General features: G+C 41.1%; 1 protein-coding gene across 1 annotated transcript in view; it reads left to right on the top strand.

Moving 5' to 3' along the window:
• The window catches only part of LOC140224009 (uncharacterized), a 60,618-nt gene that overhangs the window by 1,735 nt on the left and 39,911 nt on the right, over window positions 1–18,972 (top strand). The window lies entirely within an intron of this gene.

Here is an 18,972-nt window from a genome sequence, read left to right as displayed (position 1 = left end):
CGATCTCTCCTAGAAATTCCTGCCGACCTCCTCCAGAAATTAATCTCCGTTGCTCTTAGCATATCCTGAGTCCGTTTCTTCAGCCGCCAAACTTCACATCCGTACGTTAAAATACTTTTAACTACAGCGTTGTAAATTCTCCTCTTATTACCTTTCGAAATCGCTGATTCCAGAGGATTCCATTTAACATCGCTATTGCCTTCCTTGCTAGGGTGCCTTCCAACCTGGATCAACTGCACTCACAAGTAGATATTTATACCTCGCGCAGCCTCTGATCTGCTGTCTATCCTCCAACCCAGATAGAAGATGAAAAGTGAGGAGACATTTCTAATTTTTAGCTCTGAAAACATGAGATCTAAGAAACAAACTTTCATTGATATTTTTGCCAATAATTAAACTGTTTCTATAAGTATCATTACTTTCTCTTTAGAAAATACAAATTCCTCTTGGTTGGATTAATTAACACTAAACTCATGTGAACCATCTGAAAGCCCTAAAATTAGTTCACCTTAGAGCTGTGTAGACATGGCAAAACTCTTGTTATACACTGAAAAGAAACTATAGTTAAAATTACTATGACAGTGATGTTTCAAGCGAGTGCTCAATAACCATCGATAAGTAGTGCTTTTATCATCAACCCTTAACATCCTAAATTTTTTTTTTCCGAAATTTTTAAAATTTTCTAACTTTTTGAAGTCACTAAAGCCTCCTAGGAGTAGTATCATGAAAATAAATTAGAAGAAGTTTTAGGTCATTCTGGCTTAGAAATGAACGTTATCCGGCAAGCTAGAATTTTGAGGGGTCAAATGACCCAAGATCCCATAAAATTTATTGGAGGTCAGAAAATGTGCCGTCTATATAGCACGTCAAGATGTTGAGGGTTAAAAAATCAATTTACTATCGTAGTAGCAAAATTACCAACGCAGTGGTAAGAACACAGTAGTTAACTTACCACTATCGCTGTTTAAGACTGGACGGAGTATTTCAGAATTTCAGACTATTTCAGAATTATTTAAGAATGAATATAAAACACCATTTATATGGTAATTTCTAGCATAGTTTTAAGTCCATTTTACGCAGGTATTGTACACTATTTTTCTGTGCACTTTAACCAAGAAGGCATCGCATCGGCGTCATGACGCGCAGCGTGCCTTCATCGGTATTCTTGCAAGCGTCAAAAATCCGGCGAATTGAGCAGCTGGCTACGCAACTTCGTAGCGATGAGGGGGGGGGGGGGGGGGTTAACGCGACCCTTGGGCGTCGTTCCTTTGGCCGGCAGAACAAATTACGCGCCGGCGAAAAGAATACGGACGCACTTAATCGAGTGCTTGACCATCTGATTAACGTTGATGGCCCGCAACTCGGGCCGATTTATTTGCATTTTTAATCCACGGAGAACATGCCCGCGTTTCGAAGCTTTTTCCGCGGCACGGTAAATGGCCCTCACCGATCCGAGGCGCGATTTAAAATTGCAAGAAGTGAATGTGTGTTGCGGTAGCCTCTCGATTCACCCTTCGTACTCTCTCAGTGGGGCTATTATTTTTCACCCCTTCGTTGCCCGCCCCCTGTTTTTAAAAATCAAGGATTCTGCATCTTCACCCCACCTAATTTACGCTGGCTCGTTCTGCTCTATAATTTGGCTTGACGTTCATCGGCGCTCACCGATGGTACACGCAGTCAAGAATTTCTGTACATGTGGTTACTTCGGGTTAATTTCTTCTGGTCAGATCAACCAAATGGACTTGGTTGATCGGGAGAATTTTCGGTGAAATCGAACAAGACCGCAGGCTGTACTCTGAGACATCTGGAGATGAAGAAAGTATCCTACTAGACTATTGCACTATTTTTTCTTTAGATGTCACTAAGAACTTGCAACTTTCGAGTAGCTAGCGCATTGAACTGTCACCAATACTGCCGTGCAAAGGAAGAACGCCGTACGAACAGGCGAGAGTTGCCAAATTGTCTCCGATTAAATGTTTCTTTTTGAGAAAAGTTATGAATATATTTCCTTGAAATTTTCAGACACTTTAGATCAAATTACATCCAAAATTATCTGAGAACTTGGAGGAAAAATATGCACCAAGTTTCCTGGAAATTCGCGATTTGCCTAAAGAAATTTGGCAACGCCTGAAGGCTTATACGTCGTTTTTCCTTATCACGGCCGGGCCGATTTCAGGGGGTGGCCACATGGGCCGCGGCCCATGGCGACAAATTTAGGGACGGCAAATTTTGCAATTTCTTTTAAATGTAGGTATAAAAAAAAATCGGATTCAGAAAAAAAATTACAAACGAAAAAAGGCGACAAAATCTCTCATTTCCTGAGGTATAGTAATTTCTAATTTTGTCGTCTTTCGGTGACACAAGATACAGCACCTTTAATTTGTCGAGTTAAGAGAGAAACCAAACACGCGATTTGGCATGGAGCGGCGCGGCGCAGAGAGCAATGATGACGAAGACTTGAGATGAAAAGGAGAAGCCCTCAGCGCGGCGGTCGGCGTGTAACACATATTAGCACCTACAAGACTGCATGAATACTTCACGCATTGCGTCAAACATAGTGCGGGCAGCAGCACTCAGCAGTCGACGTGAAACGCATAGCGCCTACAAGACTTTATGAATACTTCACGCATTGCGTCAAACACGGTGCGTTTGCGGCGGCGCGGCAGAAGGTAAAATTATTAAACCACATTTATGTTTGTTCTTGCATAATTTTTACGTTCATTTCTTACAAATGGAAGGCCTTGTTCACACAGAGATAGGGTTACGGAACTTAACTTTTGCGCAAAGTTCCGAGAATTTTTGCTAGTAGTGTTGACAGGGCTTTCGCAAAAAATGTGTCCAACACGAGTAAACGCGTGTTATGCACCCCTCCCCCTTCGGCACGTTCACTTGATGGTTTTTATTGATGTTTCAAAACGAATAAGGAGGGGGCGGCAAACAGGCGGCCCATGGGCAGCAAGTAGGTAAATCCGGCCCTAATCACGGCAGAATATGATAATATATAATACGAAGTTCGATCCTAGATGCCCGTCCCTGAATTTTAACGAGGTTGATTTTCAAGTGAAAGAAGCGGTCAATGTACCCCCAAAGAAATTCTAGATTAATGTAATGAGCGTTTAGGTCCCTTTGTACCCTACTTTTTGTATTAACACACAATTTTGGGTACTTTTTTTACTGTGTACGATCAGTTTCGTGTAGGAAAAAGTAGAATGTAAGGAAAAATCCTTCGCAAACGCCCTACTTTCAAAAATTCCTCGATCCTTGTATCAATAGCTTATCCTGAGCTTGCTTCAAGTTTCTTCCAGAGACCCCATCTCAATTTATAATTTAAAAATATTTGAATATAGAGCTGGTCTTCAGTCAGCCTGATATCAGACCATGCCATCTAAAATCCTCCTAATGTCTATCAGCTGTCTAATGATCATTTGACGCTCTTCTCACGCCTGGAAGATGCCACACTAAAAAAATTCGTTTGTATGACTCAAACGTTTGAAGTTCCATGTCGGTAGACATGTGAGATCGCACGCTCGGTTCGTAAGATCGATTTTTACGATTGAACCGAACTGACAAAAAGACGTTCGATCCCAAGAAACGAACAAACATTCCCTCAGTTAATAGTAAATTGATCGTCAGTAACAAAACTTCTGTTTGAAAAATGTCTCGTTTGACTCCCTAAATGAATAAATAAATGAAAAACTCTCTATCTTCAAGTAAACAATGTTTTTCTCTTGAATAAAAAACCGCTATCGGGCTAAACTCTTTTCGATAAACAAACGGGAGTACAATAGTACATCCTTTTGAAATACAAACGTTTTTCAACGATTACGTCGCTGTCTTCCTTGGAAGCTCTAGCTTGACGAAAATATTTCGCGGGCCACAGCGCTGAATTGCAGACGAGCCTCAAGGCAAAATTCCTCCTTCCGATTACGCAAGGTTCCGGGACTCGAAGAGGAACCCCTGGTCCAGGGACAGCGACGGCACCCACCGGACCGCGGCGCGAGCATGTAATCGCGCAAAATGATAATCCTCGAAGAACACCGTTCAGCACCTTTAGCCGGCTAATGGACCAGAAAAAATGAGTTATAAATCGTGAGTCATGATTATGCCACTCTGGCGAAGCCGCATTCATTTCATCGACCGCGTAATTAATTTCCGATCGGATCCTCTGCAACGTTGCCAGGTGCTTGGGATTTCTCTGGAAAAGAGTCTCCGAACGACCGAGATGGACTTTCTTGACACTTCTGGCAACGTGATGCACCAGTTTACGCCAATGGCCTTGCACCTGTATGCAAGTTCTTTTGTGCCTTCCTATTTCGCATAGTCTGGTTGGATTCCTCGCCCGCACTTCTCTCAGAAACTTATGTGAGCCTCCAGAGGAAATGCAGCGAGCTGATTATTGAAATTGATGGACATAGCAATAGACAAAGAAGACAAAAAGGATATGGAGGGATCCTATTGGTGGAGGCGGGTGGTTGCAATAGACGAAGGACGTAGGTAATAGACTAACTAACGGCAACCCACGAGAGACCCGATAGTTAGTCCATCATTTACCCCATCAGTCTATAAAAACCACCCATTTCAAACAATCGGATCGCTCTTTACTCCTTATGTCTTCTTTGTCTATAACTTTGTCTATCAATTTCAATAATCAGCTCGCTGGGCCTCCGGCGCCGAAAATCTTGTAGTTGAGGGGCTTGGAGGACAAGGCGCATAAATTCAGTTTCAGCTACTTCGAGAAATACGTGTTTGAAGTTTTGACATTGCATGGATCCTAGAAAAAAAGTTCAAACTGATTATTTGATGCTTAAAAACTGGAATTTTGGAGCTAATTTTTCACAAAATATGCATACAGATTAAGTACTTTTACTCGAGATAATGAATATCTCAATTTTTCCGAAAACTGCACTTATGCGCCTTGTCCTAGGAGCCCTTCAATCGAGATATTGGTGTGTCTTCTCGGATGAGTGTCCTACGAATATTTAGGAAAATAATGTCAATCCAAAGACAGAGATGCCAGCTCAAAGTTTGCAGCTCAATAGGGAGTTTTTAATAATTTTTTCAGTTCTATTCTAGTGAGTTTAAATCCAACACGGAGCAGTCGAGGCCACCGCTCCAGCACCCGGAACTTTCAACTTCTGAGTCCGGAATAGGTGGTATGTTCATACAGCCCGTAACTTTTTTCAGCGTGAAAAACTGGAGTAATATGGGCACAGATCGGAATATACTCTCTTTGTAGAGTAAAAACTCCTCTTACAGAGAGGCATCGACTCTTCTTGCGGAGTTGGCTTCGCTCTTACGTAACGAATTTCACCTCTCGTTCGAATCACCCGAGTTTTTTTAAAGCGAAATAGGCTCGAGGATTAAATGCACTCCGGTTTTTACTTCGAAATTCTTAGCAGTGTATGTATAGGCCAAGGCCGCTTTCTGCGTAGAGTCAAGACTTCTGTATTCGAATATTGAAACCGGAAAGGCAGCGGTCCTGATTCGAATCTGAATTGAATATTTAAAATTAACTCGGCCACTGTGTTGTCGCAGCATGTCAGCGAATATTTAGGTTTGGTCCAATGATATCGAAAATAAAAAATTAAAAAAAAGTGAAGTGTGAAGATAAAACCAGGTGAACGAAATGCAATGGAGGCGTCGACAAGAAACGCCCCGCGGGTTAGGTGCCCGCTTCCCAGGCTTGTGAAGCGAATTATATAATGCACATGCTGTTTCGTGGCGAGCAAAAACAGATCCGACCTTGATCAATAAGTAGCGAGTTTCATTAAACTTGTTTTCGGCAGTTATTGTGATCACTCTTTCCTCGGTCTCTTTGTTCGCGCTTTCTATCCTTTTCCACTGTGAGTCCAATCGTCTGTTTTTTTTATCGACCAGGAATAGAACGGAGCATCGCGGAAGGAAGGGAAAAAACAAAAACCGCTAAGTGGCAGGATATGATTAGAACAGCTTGACTGCCGAGGTGAGGGTTGACCTCTTGTCTTGGAATGTTTGATAATGGACCAATATGAGTGAAGGTGCTAATGAGGACTGTTGAATGCGACCTTAAATTCGTTGAAAATTTAAAGTATCACTCGTTAATACCAAGCTTTTTTCACAGTTACTTCAGGTCTGACGATGACACGGGCTTTAGGAAATTGGCCTGCTGAATCAAACTCCGTACGGAGTACGGAGTGATCCTATTGGTTGAAATGGATGGTTCATATTAGAGTACCTATATTGAGAGAGTATGGCCACTGAAGTTACCACCTCTGATTGGCTCAGCCATCTTAGGCTAAATGGAGCCTTTAGGACCCAAAAATGGCGGACGCCATAAAGTAATGTAATGCAAAATGACTCAAAATGTAGTTTTCTTTGCTTATCGTAACGAGAAATTTACTCAAATGCACCATTGCGACATCTTTACATATTTTTAAGGCTAATCGTGTGCAATTTTTGAGAAAAATTATCTTAGATGTAGTAAGGTTGGCAGCAAGTGCGGTTGGTAATAACCGTCAAAAGTTGGCAATGACCCCCCTCCCATCCACAAAAACCAAAACAAAGCACCGCCATTTTTGGGTCCTAGGCCTCTCCATGGGGCCCAGTGGCCATACTCTCTCAATATAGGTACTCTAGTTCATAATGAGTAAGGAGAAAATGATGGACTAATTATAGGGTCTTTCACATCGTGGGTTGCCGTTCATTAGTCTATTATCTACCTTCTTCGTCCATTACAACCACCCGCTTCCACCGATAGGATTTCTCAATAGCCCTTTCGTCCTTCTTGTCTATAGCTTTGTCTATCAATTTCAACAATAAGCCTGCAGGATATCGTGGGTGCGTGGGGTGTACCCTCCATTACGTCTTCAACTTTGAGAGCTATTTTGAAGTTTTGGAGTTCGTTTCAAAGTTAACCAGTTCACGGAGAAAAAAACTTCGTGCGTGGGACTCGAAGTTGAGGTCATATGGATCTCTGAAATTTACGGATCACGTATCTAAAAACTTGAGGTCGAGCTGTCGAAGTTCGGGTCAAACATCTGAAGTACTTCGATGTATACCGAAGGGTTCGGGTCATACATCTGAAGTACTCCGGTACATACCCAAGTGCCTCGATGTCTGACCCGAACTTCAGCAGCTCGATCTCAAGTTTTCGGATGCGTGATCAGAAAACTTCAGAGATCCATATGACCTCAACTTCGGGTCCCATGCACGAAGTTTTTTTTTCCGTTTGGCACAGTCGTGTTTCTGGGGAAAATTTACAAAGGCTTCAGGGCTTGAATCTTAAATTCCTGATACATGCAAGAGCTTCATTATGACTTGCCGAAAGGTAAAAATTAATCGAAATTTGCTGAAATTTCATCTTAGATCCTGGACTGCCTGGTGGTCCACACGGCGAGAAAAACTTCGTGCATGGGACCCGAAGTTGAGGTCATATGAATCTCTGAAGTTTTCTGATCACGCATCCGAAAACTTGAGGTCGAGCTGCCAAAGTTCGGTCGGAGTTCTGAAGTACTTCGGTATGCTGAAGGGTTCGGGTCACGCATATGAAGTACTCCGGTACATACTGATGTAATTCAGATGTCTGACCCGAACTTCGGCAGCTGGGCCTCAAGTTTTCGGATTTGTGATCCGAAAACTTCAGAGATCCACATGACCTCAACTTCGGGTCCCATGCACGAAGTTTTTCCTCCGTGCATGGACTTGCGTAACATTACAACATGCGAGTGGGTTGGAACGTGAACGGCGGGTAATGGTGGCGCGCGGTGAGAGATCGGCTCCAAGGCCAGTCTTGAGGAAGAGCTCAAATTTCCGGATGGTGCGGCTTATTTCCCCGGATTCTGAAGGGAAGGCGGAACGCGGCGGCGCTGATGGCGCGATCGCTGGTCGTGGAGGGTTCGCGTGAAAAAAGGCTGCCCCGTGATCAGCACGGCGCGCGCGCGGCGCGGCACTCCGGCAACTGGAGCGGAAAGCTGTCCACCGATCGGATCTGATCGTGCTCTGCTTCCCACCGACTCGTGCAGTGTGCTCCGCTGCACGCTGCTGCAGTTGGTGATGTCACAACACGCTTTCCACCGGTGCGCCCCCGTGTTGCCCCGCGGGGAGAGTAGCAACACCCAAATTTTCGAAATCGAGTTTTCCTAGCACACGACTTGTAACAGCTAAATTCGTCTCAATTTTGAAAAAAAAAACCGAGAATAATGAGGATGAGGAAGCAGTACATGCGCAAAAAATGACGTCATCTCAGAAAAAAACAGCAGTAATAAGTCCTAGAGTCCCATTATATTGACAGAAAAGACGATGCGAATCCATTTCTGATTGGTTCCTGTGTTTAAGACTTTTGTAAACGTTGCTAGAAATTTTCGTCCAATTATACGATCAATTATCAATTCAGACCCACCCCGCAATGATAACTATACGATCAAGTTCACTCGTGCTTGCAAAGGAAGCGCATTAAAATTGATTTTTCAATCCAATAAATTCGTCATATGATAAGAAGACCCTTAAAATGTAGAACCGAAAGGTAAAACTCCCCGTTCTCTCTCTCCCCCCTCCTTACCCACACCTACGAATTCTATAGATATTACTGCTCATGTTTCAGTTCGAAATCATATTCTTTTGAGCTGAAATTACACTTATTGGCTTCAGGGCCGGATTAAGGGGGTGGCCACATGGGCCGCGGCCCATGGCGGCAAATTTAGGGGGCGGCAAATTTTGCAATTTTTTTTTAAAAATAGCCATTAAGAAAAATCGAATTCAGAAGAAAAAAATACGAACGAGAAAAGGTGACAAAATCTCTCATTTCCTGAGAGTATATCTCTAATTGTGTCGTCCTTCTGTAATACAATAGACAGCACCTTTAATTAGTCGAGTTAAGACTAAGAGAGAAACCGAACACGGAATTTGGCCTGGAACGGCGCGGCGCAGAGAGCAATGATGACGAGAACGTGAAATGAAATAGCGGCGGTCGGCATGTAACACATATTAGCGCCTACAAGACTGCATGAATACTTCACGCATTGCGTCAAACACAGTGCGTGCAGCAGCGGTCGGCCCGAAACGCACACCGCATGTAAGACTGTAGGAATACTTCACGCATCGCGCCAAAGACAGAGCGGTCAGCGCGGCGCAGCGGCGGAAGTTACAATTACTAAACCACATTTATGTTTGTTCTTTCGTAATTTTTTGGTTCATTATTTATAAATGGAGGGCCTTGTTCATACAGAGATAGGTTTACGGAACTTAACTTTCGCGCCAAGTTCCGTGAACTTTTGCTAGTAGTGTTGACAGGGCTTTTGCAAAAAATTTGACCAACACGAGTAAACGCGTCTTATACGCCTCTCCCCCTCCGGCAAGTTCACTTGATGGTTTTTATTGATGTTTCAAAACGAATGAGAAGGGGGCGGCAAAATACAGGTGGCCCATGGGCGGCAAGTAAGTAAATCCGGCCATGATTGGCTTCCACTGCGCTGCGTAAGCCCTTTCTACTTATTTTAAAGTACTTATAACTTTCACCAGAATGATGAGAAAACCATGAGGCTATGTGATAGATTTGTCATGTTAATGCTGGAAAAATTAGAAGTTGATGATAATCGGCGTCGCCAAGTTGCACCATCCCTTATAATACTGCCCGAAGATTGTTCCCAACCGTATGATGCATAGCATGAGAAATGCCATCGGTAACATCCAAGAAAAGTTTTGTATACATTTTCAATCACACTCCCTGCGATTAAACTGTTCGCAGTAAATTGTTCGAGATTATAACAAGATACCCTCGCGAAAAGCTAGGAAATTTCACTTAGAAGAACAGGGCTCAAGACTGATTTTTAAAACGAAAACTAAGAATACGCCCAAATGAGATTTTCAAGCAGTTATAGTCGGTGCAATCAAAAGAATTCAATTATCTTTCAAAAACTTCTAAGAAGTTTGCAAGCACCTCTAAGAATATACATAAAAAAAAATCTCAATGGCTTTCAATTATTATGCCTTAAAAATGAGAATTTTTTTCGGATATTCTGAGACGTGCCCTGAGTGATGATGACTTCTTTAAAGTGATACGACCATTTGATCACCAAGGGGCTCGTGTTGCCTACGCTCGAAAATGAAGGGAAACTAAAAATGAGTTCAAGTTACCTCTCCTTATTCGAAAAATGATGTTTTCGAGATGTCTTCTGCGGAGTGGTAACTTATTTTAGGTGATACCACTATTCGCCCACCTAGGCGCTCGTGTTGCATACACTGAAGACTGAAGGGAAACTAATGCGATCACCAAGTCTTTTCTCTTTTACTATCCCTGTCTTCTGCTACTTATGCTTTAAAAAGCGAATGTTGGTCAGCATGGTCGTACGTATTTGATATTTTGGAGGCCTTTATTGCGAAAAGAGGTCATTTTTCTGAACGACCGTGTTGATGTCACTACTATAACAGCGTCCGTGCAATCTGTATTTACAATTTTAGTTTTAGAGTACCAAGGTACTGGTACGCACCTTCCTGATGTACCAAGAGCACATATGTATGGGAGAGTATTGCCATCTCAATCCTTTTACTACAGAAAAAGTGTGCCGCTCTCCCACTGGTCGGCAAGTTTTAAGCTTTCATGGTTGATGGTATCACTTTCTCTCCTAGTTTTTACCCATTGACAAACAAGATGGTGACAGAGCTCTGGATGTGACAGAGATTTTTGTATTTTCTTATTTTCAATGTCTGAATAATTGAGTTCTGACCAAACTTTGATTGATATTTCTGCCGAAAATTACACTTTTAGTGTGATTATAATCCATTTTGTACCCGATAATACGAATTCCTCTTGATCGACTCTCTTTACATTGGGCCAATAAAGAGTTCCATGGGGAGCATAAAATTGATGAACCAATCAGAATCGGCACGGACATGGCAATACTCTTCCATATACAAGTACTCTGCAGGGTGTACCGGTCTTGCACTTATGATGAGATTTCGTGGAAAATGCCCAAGTGGACCAAACCTGACAACATTTGAGATAAAAAAAATCAAGAAGCCGAATTTGAATGACATTTGTTTATATTTTAATTCGAGGCAGATGGATCTGGATAGGCGGGCAGACGCAGTGTGAGGAGCGGAGGAAAGTTGTCGCGCAGTGTTGCCGAATCATGCTGAAAATCAGCAATTTTCCTACTCGTAAATCACAGCAAAGCACGGAAAGTTGACGAGACGATCTGGAAACCTGATCGTGACGGGAGGGTGCGAATGAGGGGAGGGGGAGGAGGGGGTGGAGGACGTCTCTGATCCGGTCCCCAGAGCCCTAACGCCTAACGCCTAACACCATCCGCGTCGTCAGCCGTCTAACCACGGCGAGGTGCCGGGCGTCCGCGCCGCGGCGCGGCGTGAAGTCATTTGCTGCGGCTTAGCGCCGAGAAATTAGATTTTTCCCGTCATTTGAGTCCGCGCATCACTCCTCTGACGCCTCTCAAATCTGACGTGAACATGCAACGCCGCCAATTCAAAAAAATAAATAAATTTGATCAACCCAAGAAAAGTACCGAAGAACTACTCAGGGTCGCATTTAGGAACGACGTTCCTGAAACGGTTCCTTCCCTCAGGAGACCCCACTTGTTTTACTTAGTGATTAAGGGAGGCATAAAGATCCATAACATAGTATCATAAAAAGGACAATTGTAACAAATTTCCGGTAAAATTCAACGGCATACCTTTAAAACACGGATCCTTGCAAGGGACTACGACAATTTGACAAAAGAAAAAGAATAATTAAAATTACTTTCCGAGAGAAAGGCAGTTTTCTTGATTCCTTAAAATTTAATTTATCCACTCCTTATCAGGCATATCAATTTACTTGGTGACTTACATCTTTTTTTTCTAAGGAAAGGGTACATCTTTTTGGTCATGCAAATTGCCCACACTCATGAATTAAGAACACAGGGTGATATTTTAAGAAGTAGAAAGTTCCGGTGGTTCAAGTCCTTGTGATTGAACCACCATCGAATCCTTCCGGGCCTTGAGCCAAGAATTACGTGACTAGGTTAGGAGTGATAAATCTGGGTTCATTTTTGCACCACTACCCTCGTCACCTTACTCTCATTCCTCAGACACACGTGAGTTATATAACGTGATACTCGCAAGCGGTAAATGAATAGCGATGAATCGGACATGTTCTGCTTAAATACCGGTTCTATCCTTACATACAGTAAAACATATAATATAAGTAAAACATGAGTAAAATTGTGAGGAAGCACATTCAAGTCAGCTTTGCTCGAGATATCCTTACCGAGAACTTTTCATTAAAGCCACGCAGGGTTTACATGTGATAAAAGGCACTGTCCAATTTGACAATCCGGATGACATGTTTTGCTTTCATTATTTTTCGTTTCTAGGGGGAAATAGTTTTTTCAGAGACAGCTAAAGTGAATTGCTTTACTTTTCCTCACAATTTTCCCCCCAAAATTTAAAGCAATACCTGGATTTTATAAAAATATTTCCGAGATATTGATGTGGATCCCATTAATTGACAGCAAAACGCACAACTCAACCAATCAAAGCTCAAACTGGACTAATATTGATAGTTTTTAATGATAAGAAGGCATAAAGACAACGACGCACTAATCGCAGAAGCATTTATTTACTCTTCTCATTTAAATCTCTCTTGTCCAACTTGGTGAAGACCCGACCGTTGGGTTGCAATCCGGTATTGATGTCTAAAAATAGCTCTGCCAAGACTTAAAAGTTCGAATATTCAAAGCGCTTATCCATAATTAATGACGAACAAAAATGATGATGACTCGCTTTCAACTCCGCATCCGTGAAAAATTTCATCGGAGTTTGAGGGTCGCTGCGTTCTGCAAGTTAAGACCTAGGTGTGTCCGGTGCAGATCCATTTAGCTGTGCGCATAATTGCTTCGCGTATTTTTTATTGACTCCGTACGTCGTTTTCTTTTTTCGTCACCTTGACTCAGCCGCCGATTGTCAAGAGCCGTGCAGTGGCGTGGCGTGTTTTGCGATGTATCGATCGATCTGCCATTTAAACCTATGGAAAAAGATCGATAAACAGGGTGCTCGCAACGGACACCTTAATAATCGATTTTTTACCATAGCTACAAATGGGGAATTATCGATTCTCGCTCATTCACGCCACGCCACGGAGAGTCATGCTGCCGGGCCGGAAGAAAAACGCCGTATGAACATTCGAAAGTTGCCAAATTTTCTTTGATGAAAAACTCATCTGTGACGAAAGTTATGAATCCTCTCCCTTGAAATTTTCAGATACTCCAGATGAAATATCGGATTCAGGTCACTGTAAGATTTGAAGGTAAGTATTCACAAGTTTCCCAGAAATTCTTGAATCATCGGGAGCAGTTCAGCATCGTTTGAAGGCTCATACGACGTTTTCCCTTGTGCGGGAGTATGTCAGATCCGAGTTTCCGGATGGTACAAAGAGGCATGCCTTTCATAAAATGCAATCAAACCGAAATCGATAGTTTTCCGCGTGACTATGTCCCAGCCCGTCGTTGCAGCTTCCTCTCTGGGAAGCTGAAGCATTTACGCACAGCTAATGCTATAGTCCGGAAATTCATGGTTTCCACGTTCAAATGCTCGGCTCATGTCTAAGCATGCATGCTTATACTTCCGTAATTTGCGCAGCCTCGTTAAGAGCAAAGATGAACACACGAAAGATCGTGCTGCAAATAGTAACGTCGGCGGTGGCGATTCCAGCAAGTTGGTAACGCTGTTAATACTCCGTTTAAATCTATTGAAAATATCGAATTTAGTGAGACAGGCTACCTCACTTGGAATCGATTGTTTAACATAAATTTAAATTGGAGAAAACAGTGTTGGGGGAAGAGGGTCAAACCTCCTCTAACCATGACTTTGAAGTGTCTCCCCGAAATGACAATTTCAACAACTTTTAACCTCTCGACTTGACCTGGATTTTTTAAATCTTCTCTTTCTCTGAACATTTTTTTCTATTTTCCATCTATTTAATTAGAAGTAGTATAAGTTTCAATAAAAAAGGCAAGATTGGTAGATTAGCTAGTTAAAATCTTAAATTATTCAAAAAAATAGACGAGAGTACTTTAAGTATACAAATCCGTGGGAACAATACCAGATCCAGGAGCAAGAATTTTTCTCGGCGTAGTCCAATATGTTTCCGGATATGAATATAAAATAATAACGTGAACTCCTGACAAGATTCTTCGATCGTGCTCTGGGCAAACACATGAATGAGGCGGCCATAATGCGTGAATCAGTCTGGAGTTTATGATTTGAGTGGGTAATTGGTCGATCACGGGCCACTTATTCTTTGCGCATGAATAGACGGACTGCTCAATACTTATACAGCCATTATTACTTTATTCCTTCCTGCTCCTGGTCTGGGTGTCTTACGAGTGACCAATATGCTGCCACGTTAAGCAAAAACGTCGCAAGAATATTCGGACGCTGTCAATTTTCAACAAAGAAAAAGCAAAATCTCTGGAGAGAATATGGGAATTGATCAAAAAATCGAGCTACAAGCCAAAAATTGAATGAAAAAGTAATAATTCAAACTACATGTAGATAAGAAATAATATAAAACTTACCTACAAGAAACAAAACAAACGTTTCGGCCGCCAACAAACTTTGTCTCTTGTAAGTTTTGCAGTTTGAAATATTACTCGTTTATTCTATTTTTGGCTTATAGCTCGATTTTTTAATCAATTACCATGTTCTATTCAGCTCAGCCAGCCAAATTTTGCATTAAAATGTATCTCTGGAGAGCTTGTGTATTTTATATTTGTATCCTTCAAATAATTTAATGCGAAACTCGATTTAGCGCGCCTGAAAATTTCTCTGAAAACTCTTCATAATTTTTGTGTGGCAACAATGTTTATTTTGAGAAAATTCGACAACATTTGATTGCACATACAGCGTTTTTCTTTAGCATTGATTCCTAACGTATGTGCCTCCCTCTGCATGGTGATTTCTTCGGGCATGCGGGTATGAGTAATTGAGCATCATCGAAACTTAGACGTCTGCGGTGTTGTCTAAAAGTGTGTTTTTCGTCCTCTTTGTCCATAGTGGCTGGATATTCATTTGGCAACGCACTTATTGCGCTTATTGATACGGTTATTGTATTACTTCAATTTTTACGCGAGAACTGGTCTCTGTGTTTGATTTGATGCGTGTCGAAAAATTTTGCCGCCACTCTTCGCTTTCTCCCGGTTTTGGCGGTAATTTTCATTTTTTTCTGGGATTTTCCGCGCCGCCTAAGTTGATGGTTTGGAGGTTATATAATGAGTCTCTGGTTCAAATTATCAGTGAGCATGCCGTTCGAGGAAATGTGTTTCTGATTCTTTACATGGGTTTGTATATTATCAACCAATGAAAACACCCACTTTCCTCTGGCTGCTGTGCAACCTAACCCGCGGCGCTATGTGGCAATGAAAAATCTGGGAAATAATTTAAAAAAATCCTGGGAAGAAGAGGTTCATTTTGCGACGATAATCCACCAATAAGAGTAAAATTGTATAGCTTAAAAAAATTGCCGTAACTGAAAATGGAAATTTGGACTGCTACAAGCAAGATCGCATAAAGTTGCAAGATTCACAGATGAAGTATCCGATTGTCAGAGAAAGGGACATACAGTCCACTTAAATTCAAAATTGAGTACTGATTAGAATATCTCTAATGAATCAGAGTTATGGCAGTTTCAATTTGCTAGTTAGAAAATTCCTGTTTTGAAGTAAAAGATAAATAATCTAATTCGTCATCTTCAAGACGCAAAGTTGTCGATTTAAAATGCAACTTATTTACGCTCTTTAATAGTACGAAAATGAACTAAACCGCTCTCAATTTATTCTTCAAGATATTCTGAAAGGACTATTAAAGAGTCTGCGGATACCCGAGTGTGTAAGAGACCCGCGTCAAAAAGGGTGCTCTGAGGAAAATCACTGTTTCCTTCAATTAATTTTGATATAATTTTTTCTAAGAAGTGCCATCACTTAATTTATCGGAATATGTATTTATCGGAGGTATGTAACTCACGCAATAAAGTTCTCTGGTCCAACTTATAACTCAATAAATTTCCTCCGATCAATAGTATCCCATTAATGACCGTGCGAAATTGGACATTCAAAATGAGGGGCTTTATTTTACGAGACATCGTTTGAAATAATACCGACCCGACTAAGAAAATTCTTAAATAAACAAATTAAAATTGGGGAAAATCTTACAGGAATGCCGAAACATTTCACCCTCGATAAACCTCCGATTTTTGAATTCCCATATCATATTTAAATACATAATAAAAGTTAGCCGCAGCAGTGATTCCAAGTCACTTAAAATGGAAATCAGAATAGTCATTATTATGACTACGGAAAGCAAGATTTTCAGAATCGACTAGTTTAATAAGAGTTAAATTTTTGGATATTTTCATTTTTTATGGGTCCACATAAAAATATCTAGCTAGCTTTTGCGGCAAAGGGACCAAGAAAAAAATATTAAGAGGGATTACTGAGCAATTTTGATGATCAGGAGGTGAGAGAGCCGAATTAAAGAACAAGGAAGAGGATTAAAATGCTTGTTGTTTTAATGGAGCCATGTCTCGTCAATGTATTTTAACGTCTGTTCATACCACGAGGTAAGTGACTTGAACGAAATGTTAGAACGGAAGAATTACATAAAATTTGGATTGGGCCAAGCTTTTGCCATCAATTTTTAATTATTGTAGCTCGAGAATAAGTTATTGATTAAGTTATGGAAGAAAATCATTCACTGAATCTAAAGAATTTATAGATACATACATATACTATTAAAGTTACGTTCGTGGGGCCTGAAGATAATAGAAAACCTTTGAAAATAAGATCAATTTACTTTACAGAATGAAACTAATTCTTTCAAAAAAAGCAGAGCAGACTTAAAAGACAACTAGAATTAATGAACTGAAAGGTACTAGTTGATGGTTCAAGATCATTGGATCAACAGATAAAATTGTGCGGGATGTGTGGGAGTCTCAACATTTCTAACGCTGCGTTTAAGTCTCCAGGCCATTCCATGTCAACGCCTGATTTTTCAGGAAGTGATTTTAAATTTAAAACTTTTTTACCAGGCAGGTTTCATGCGCCATTTATACCCGATACTCTTATGATTAAGATCGAGTATAGAGATGCGGTAATCGAATGTTTTTACTTACATTGATCAGATTAATAATAACCCCATATCTCCACCAATCCAAAATTCCTCTTAATTGTAAATTATCCATTCATAATGTCACCAAAGCGTTGGGATTCTTGCCTCATTCTTCGAATTGCTACCCACGGATGCACGCATAGTACCATTGCGAGAACGTCAACAATATGTTTTTATTCTTAGCGTCACACCCTCGAGTGGTGCTCTCTGGGTTCGACAGATTAGACCGCCTTAAAAAACTTACAGGAAGGAAGACTGACCAGCCTGCCACGCGACCGGATTATTGACATGCAGTTGAGCTGACCCGCGTTTTGTTGTTTTGTCTGCGAGGCCTTGAAGGTCGTTTGCCCGGTTAAGGCTCGCTCGATTAGCAACAATGCAACAATCTAATTGCCTTGGGTGGCTAATAATTAGCGCCGTGGTTATTTCTTACGGTATTAATGGAGACGCTGCGCTATTCCTAAGATTTTTCATGCACGATGCAGAGATGAGTTAACTCAGCTGCAATCAGAGATTGAATATTTTGGAGACTGAGCACCATTCATGTAAAAGGTTATTTCTGCAGATCGGCACCGATTTTGGTTCAATGATAGTTGATGAGGTTTCAGTAATCTATTCGACTGAAGAAGGGTTTGATAAAGCGACACATGGCAACTTTTCAATTTAATTTTTGACAAATGATCCATGAGACTAAATTACTGCTTTCGTGAAAAACACGCTAGTTAAAAACACACAAGTAAAAAAGAAATAAATCAAACCAAACCGGAGTTATGACAGTTTGAATTATGCAGTTCAAAAAATAATTCCATATAGAAAAAAAAAATATTTAAAATGTTAATCTGTCATGTTTTAGGCTAAGACTTACAAAATTACAGGGGAAACCCACACTTTCCATTAACACAAAAATTAAGAACACTCTGTGAGCCCCCCGAAGGCCGAGCCCCGAAAGCGAGGCCCCCTCGAAAAAAGTCTACCTTTTCAGCAAATTTTGGCTTTTCCAGCAAAATGTACACAATAAGAAAAAATAACCAAGGAGTAACCAAAACGTAACCTCTTGTCGCTCATCTTCAGGATGTTGGTGGGTGTTTTTTATTGAAAACTCGAATACGCATTTTGCGATCAAACCAGGATATTGCTTTCTTTAAGGTTTCGACAGAAATTCTTGAAAAAACACCGAGACCCTAAAAAAATTAACCTTCAAAAACTGATGGAATTTTTTTTTTAAAAAAAAAAAAATGTAAAAGCGTCGAGTAATATGCGCATCAAATGTGACGCATGCATGGATTCAATCTCTTCTCGCTAATGCATTGTTTCCGCTGGAAGGGGCAACCACAACAAGCTGTCGACTGACGAGCCAATGATTAAGTAGCAATGAAAATACTGTAATTTCAACAAAGAGGGAGTGGAGGCAACAATTAACCGAAGAATAATGGAAAATTGAATGTAACCTGTCCAAGAGGTGCCTCTCACGCGAGGCTGACCTTACTCACTAATGCGTACAGTTCGATTTTGACCCAGGATAAAAAGCTCGGAAAAACAAAGTTTGCCGATAAATTGCTGATTTCCACTGCAGTGCCAATAATTGTCCGTGACTTTGCAAAAGGTGACGTCGTCCCGGAAAACTCCTGAAAGCTCTCATGACGTTTGAGGATGTAATTTACAATCAATGTGTTTTTTGCAGACTCATTTCGCGTTTTATCTTTTCGTCCACCCTCTTTGTTTTGGTCTTAATTATGAAGCGATTTCCCAGCTAGCGTAAGCCTGATTGCATCATATGTGTATCGAAAGATTTTGAAAAAAAAAAACGACAGAAATAGGACATAGAATATCAATTGCGAG

The sequence above is a fragment of the Bemisia tabaci genome, chromosome 1 (genome assembly GCF_918797505.1).
Source record: "Bemisia tabaci chromosome 1, PGI_BMITA_v3".
Classification (NCBI taxonomy): Eukaryota; Metazoa; Arthropoda; class Insecta; order Hemiptera; family Aleyrodidae; genus Bemisia; species Bemisia tabaci.
Note: the sequence above shows the minus strand (reverse complement) of the source record. Positions and strands in the feature narration are given on the sequence as shown.